Raw genomic sequence first — 6000 nt, forward strand, 5'->3', positions numbered from 1 at the left:
GGAGGGACCAGGGCCAGCCACAGCCCTAAGTTGTTCCCGGCTCTACTGTGTTGCCCGTCGCTGCTCGCCGGTGGGTTTTGACCGCAACACATTCTGGCACGCCCGGTGGGACAAGCTTCATCATCAACCACATCGCCATCTACATCTGAGATGGCGGACGGCACTCCAGTCACGTACGAGGATCTGACCGACGAGCTCAAGAAGAAGTATGACAAGGTTAAAACGATCCTCGAAGCCGACCTCATCGGCTCGTTCCACAGGACCCGTTCACATGGCATCAGGTGGAAAGGGTTCTCACCTCAAGGTGCGCTCGATGGAATAGACCTGTCTGCCCCATCAGAAGAACGCACCAGGTCCCTTCGTCAGGAGATTAACTACATGGTGGCTCACTCGCTACACCGCCACTCTGAGAACCTGGTGAACACTTTGGAGCGTGTTGCTCTTCGAGTGATCCAGGAAATCATGAGTCGTCAATACTCTCCGTCAGGACCAGCTCTCGGGACACACCAAGGAGAGATGCCACTCCAGTCCCGTCCACCGCTGCCATTTGCGTTGGCAGCACCAGAAGTGCCGAATTCACCGGCATTCGTCGTCTACAAGATCGGTGGTGACCCTAGTGACTGCCAGTTCTTGCATGAGGCGCCTAAGGAGATCCCTCACGGGTACATGTGCACGTATGTGCCAGATTGCGGTAACTGGGCGCTCACAAACCAGGCCGCGACATCAGGGACTTCTGGGAAAACGGGAGGAACGTCAGCAACAGATCTTGAGAAGCAGACGTGGCTAACTAAATACGTCACCCCGACGAACCTTCAGAGCACAGCTCCTGCAGTTGGCTCAGAGCTGGAAAAGCAAGCATGGCTGGCTAAGTACGCCACCCCGGCGAATCTTCAGAGTTCGACTCCTACAGCCAGCACCGCGGATCAGATCAGTACGATCCTGAGGGACCAGTTCGTCATGGTGCCGAAAAGGAGGACAATCGGCTATTCCAAGCCGTACCCCGATGAATACGAGTTGGTCCCACTACCACCCAAGTATCGGCTCCCTGACTTCTCCAAGTTCAGTGGATTAGATGGCTCCAGCTCCATCGAACATGTGAGCCGATATTTCGCGCAGCTTGGAACGGCCTCAGCGTCGGATCCACTACGTGTGAGGTTCTTCGCACAGTCCCTCACAGGATCGGCTTTCGGGTGGTACACTTCGTTGCCACCAGACTCGATCCGGACTTGGAAGCAGTTGGAAGAACAGTTCCACATGCAGTATCACTCAGACGCTTCCGAGTCTGGCCTTGCCGATCTAGCACAAATACGTCAGAAGCGTGGAGAAACCGTGGCAGAATACATCCAGCGCTTCAGGAATCTGAGGAACCGATGTTATTCGGTTTGTGTGACTGAAAAAGAGGCAGTCGAGTTGGCAGTGGTGGGCCTTGCCTCACAAATCAAGGACATGGCTTCCCAAGCGGACTATCCTTCACTGGCGCACATGGTTCAGAAACTGTCAGCATATGAACAGCGCCACCCGGACTTGTACCAGGACAAATTCAAGCGTGCAGTAGTCCTGGTCGAAGCAGAGGAAGACGAAGTTTCTGCGGGAGGTCAAGAGGTAGCAGTGGCTGAATGGACTCGGGGGGGCAACCCCCGTGTCCTGCAAATGGGTAAAGCCACCAGGCCCGCCCAGGGGGTTTGATTTTGACGTGACCAAAACTGAGCAAATCTTCGACCTTTTACTCAAGGAAAAGCAGTTGAAGATACCCGAAGGTCTCAAATTTCCCACGGAACAGGAGCTGAATGGAAAGCCATACTGCAAATGGCATAACTCGCTCTCCCATGCCACCAACGACTGCAGGGTGTGGCGTCAGCAGATCCAAATGGCGATAGAACAAGGACGTCTGATTTTCAACCAGTACGCCATGAAGGTCGACACTCACCCTTTCCCCGCCGTTAACATGGTGGAATGCACTTACCCTGAAGGTTGCCAGCCAGGATCCTCATTCAGCATCAACATGGTAGGACCTGGGCACCACTCTGGCAAGGATGGAGACGAGGGCAGCTGCTCTCGTAGCAAGGACACAGAGGAGGCCGCTCCACGCGATCGGCTCCGTCATGATGGCAAGCGCTACGTCACAGAGGGAGAAGTGAAGAACATAAGATATCAGCGACCCCTCTCTGATCACCTCCTCAACAAGTATGTGAGTCAGTATGACCAACACCGACGATCCAGCGATGAAGATGAAAGAGATCGTCTGGCTAGAGAAGCCAGAAGACAGCGTCGGCATGATCGCGATGAGGATAAGTACGAGCGCCGTGCCAAAGGAAAATCAAGGGAGCAAGACGACAACGATAGGCACTGGGACTGCCCCTTCTTCAGACACTGCTGGGATTCAGGAATGAGCCGATTACCCACAATCGGCAATTGCCCAGAATGCAACCAGAAGAAGAAGGAGGCAGCCAACGTGTCCGTGTTCCAATGCTTAGGGCCTCTCCCGCCTCAAAGCAAACGCGCTGAGTCCCCTCGATTGGAAGATCTCAAGGATTCAGAAGACGAGGGAGAAGAAGAAGACAGGTACCACCGTCCAAGGTGGTGCCCTGATGGACTCAGCCGTTCCCAGAAGCGCAGGGTTCAGCGATTGCGCGGCCTGGAGGAAGCCGAAAGGTTATACTTGCATACGCTAAGGAAGGCGCGACCTGATCTGGCTGCGAAAGTTCAGCGAACCCTGGATGAAGAGGGTCGACCACGGAGAATGGAGTGGCGCCCCAAGCAAAGGAAAGCCGATGACGAGACATCTGCTGGCACAAACATGGTGCTAATCCTTCCAATGGGGGTTAGTGCTCCAGGATTAAACGGTGCACTCAGGGTGGACGACAGCAAGTGCATCGACATGACAAAGAATGAGGTTGGGCTGGTCTTATCCATCGGCCTGACCGAGTAGCGAGAACAAACCGATGAGAAACGTGGCGAGGCCGATCCTTTGGATCGACCCCAAGGAGCTATGGAGGAACATTGCAAGCCTTCATTGAGCGTTTCAATCAACGTGGAGGCCGATTCCAGCAATCGGCCAAAATTATCCTCAACATACGTTCTGCCTGTGTTCAACGATGATCTAATGGGCAGCGGTTTTACGTCGGCTGATGAAAGTAAACATTAGTCTTAATGGAGTCGACAGTGCCTTGGCTAGCTACAGAGCCGATATCCGCAGTAACTTGGCAGATTCGGCTCGGGGGGCACCTAATCGGATGAGCATGTGCGATACACGCGCAGTAACATGTTGACCTAATCGGATGAGCATGTGCGATACACTCGCAGTAACATGTTGCATGTGCAGTAACATACATATTGGGGGCCAATAAAAAATCGGCCCGTACAAAAAAATTTCGTGATACACAGCCGATGCACGGTCATCGACTCTAGCACAGATTACACAGCAGCGTCTACCCTGGTCTTCAGTTCAGCTTCAAGGCGTTCTGCTTCCATCTTCTCGATGAGCCGATCTTGGTGCCCAAACCTTCTCTTCGAGGATTTCCGACACCCTTCGTGCAAGGTCGCCAGTTCACCAGTTCTGGCAGACGAGGCATTAAGCCGTTGGTGATGCGTTCATGACATCGGTTTTCAACTGAAGAAGAGGTGATCGATGGTGGCAGGTTTGGCCGGCTCGGCATGGTGGACGATCTGGACGCCTTTATCTTTCTCCTCGCCTTGACTGAGGCTCGGGGGGCAGCTAATCTGGTAGATACTCTGTTTTGGAAGCCGATTGGAAGGTCATCGGCTGGCCCGGCATCATAACCTCCTTCAAAGGCGGCGGATTGTTACAGGAAGACCATCAGAGCTGCTGGAAGGAATCTAAAAGGGGATCCATCATCATTAATCCTTTGTACATCAGATCTCAAAGTCGTCAGTTGGGAGGATGAAGGATGGATTGTGAGCAATCGGTGCGTTATCATCGGCTCGTTGAGCAGGTCAACAGATCGCAAGCCAATGCCCTACCGTCGGCTCTCTGCACAGTGATTTCGTTTGACAATCGGCAAAATTAAACAAGAAAGCAAGGTTTTGGGGAATACTTCATTAATAGAGGAGTTCTTACAAAAGAAGAGCCGATTGCTCAAGGGAGGAAGAACAAAAGAAGGGCCTGATGGGCCAGACTACTACTGCTAGGCCTATGCTACTAGGTCCTAGTCTATGGGCCGTTGCCGCCCTCGTCGTCGTCGTCGGAGCTCTCGCCGGCACTGCTGCCGGCGAGCTCCTCGTCACTGCTCCTGCGGCCCCCAGAGGGGGCTTCGTCATCTTCATCGTCGACGTCATCATCATCGTCGTCTGACCCGGCGCGGAACCGCTTCACCGGCGGGTAATCCTCGAGGGAGTCGGAGGCGTCGTCTTCCTCCTCCTCTTCTTCGGAGGAGGTATACTCGTCCCAAGAGAACAAGTCGTCTTCACTCTCCGGTTCCAGTTCCCCGTCAGCGAGGAATTGGAGTTCTTCGTCTCCGCTGGTCAAGGACTTGTCATCCTCGGACCAAACGGAGGAGGCATGGTCCTCCTGGTCCCACTCTTCTGGGGCGCGCCTGTTGTGCGCCCTCATTTGAGCAGCCACCGGGTCCCATTCCGGTGTCGGCTCACGAGATGAGGAGGAATCGAAGAATATCGACGAGCTGGAGGAGGAAGAGGAGGAGTAGGACTGAGAGGAGAGGTCCGACGAGGCGGAGGAAGAAGAAGAGGAGGACATTGCTCTGGATTGAGGATTTTTTGAGTGCCGATGGCCAGAACAGAGCAGGGGATGAAGGGGCGAACTTTTCGGCACGGTTAAGTAAAGGGGATATGGTAGAGATTCAATGCCACAATAGTTCCCGAGGAGGTGGTGCCCAAAGAATAAACTGCCAAGTCACGCGGAGAATTTGAGAAGGCAGGGCATCATGATGAAGGACACTGCGATGGTTCTGCTCTGCTACGACATGACCCGACGAAGGAAGGACAGGGTGATTTTGGAATTATTAATTCCAAAACCAGGGGGGCATGTGTTATCACCAGAATTTGACCAAGTCAGAAGGTGGGCCGCGATCAAGATGGGCTTGAAGATTATATATTGAAGAATATACGTGAATCGGCCTTGTGTAACAAGTTTTGGCTAAGTTTGCCCTTGTATCTGTAACATAGTAGGATACGTGTCGGTTAGTTAGAGTTGGGCCCGTGCCCGGTTGGGACTTTTCCCACGTTAGAAAGTCTACGGACTATAAATATGTATCTAGGGTTTACGGAATAAACAACAACCAACGTTCAACCAACAAATCAATCTCGGCGCATCGCCAACTCCTTCGTCTCGAGGGTTTCTACCGGTAAGCATCATGCTGCCTAGATCGCATCTTGCGATCTAGGCAGCACAAGCTTATGCTCGTTGTTCATGCGTTGTTCGTACTGAAGCCCTTTTGATGGCGAGCAACGTAGTTATCTTAGATTTGTTAGGGTTAGCATTGTTCTTCGTATCACATGCTATCGTAGTGCAACCCTTGCATGTCTAGCTGCCCTTACACCTATCCTAGGTGTAGGGGCGGCACCCCGCTTGATCATTATTTAGTAGATCCAATCCATTACGGTTGCTCCTTGATTCTTCAAGGATTAGTTTAATATCTGCAATAGTTAGGCCTTAAAAAGGGTTGGAGGATCCAGCGGCACGTAGGGTGTCGTTTGCTAGTCCTAGACAGGATGTTCCGGGGATCAACCTCGTGTTGGTTTTTAGGCCTTGTCTAGGATCGGCTTACGATCACCGTGCGTGGCCGCGAGGCCCAATCGTCAGTAGGATGATCCGATTATGCGGTGAAAACCCTAAATCGTCGTAGATCGCATTAGCTTTATCTTGATCAAGCAGGCCCACCATATATTCGTGCACCTCGTACGAATCATGGGTGGATCGGCTCCTTGAGCCAATTCACAGGATAACCTGAGAGCCGATCGAGGCTCGTATTTAATGTTTACGTGTATGCCATGCAGGAAACTAAGCGAGGCATCTCCATCACC

This window comes from Lolium perenne, chromosome 4 (genome assembly GCF_019359855.2).
Source record: "Lolium perenne isolate Kyuss_39 chromosome 4, Kyuss_2.0, whole genome shotgun sequence".
NCBI lineage: Eukaryota > Viridiplantae > Streptophyta > Magnoliopsida > Poales > Poaceae > Lolium > Lolium perenne.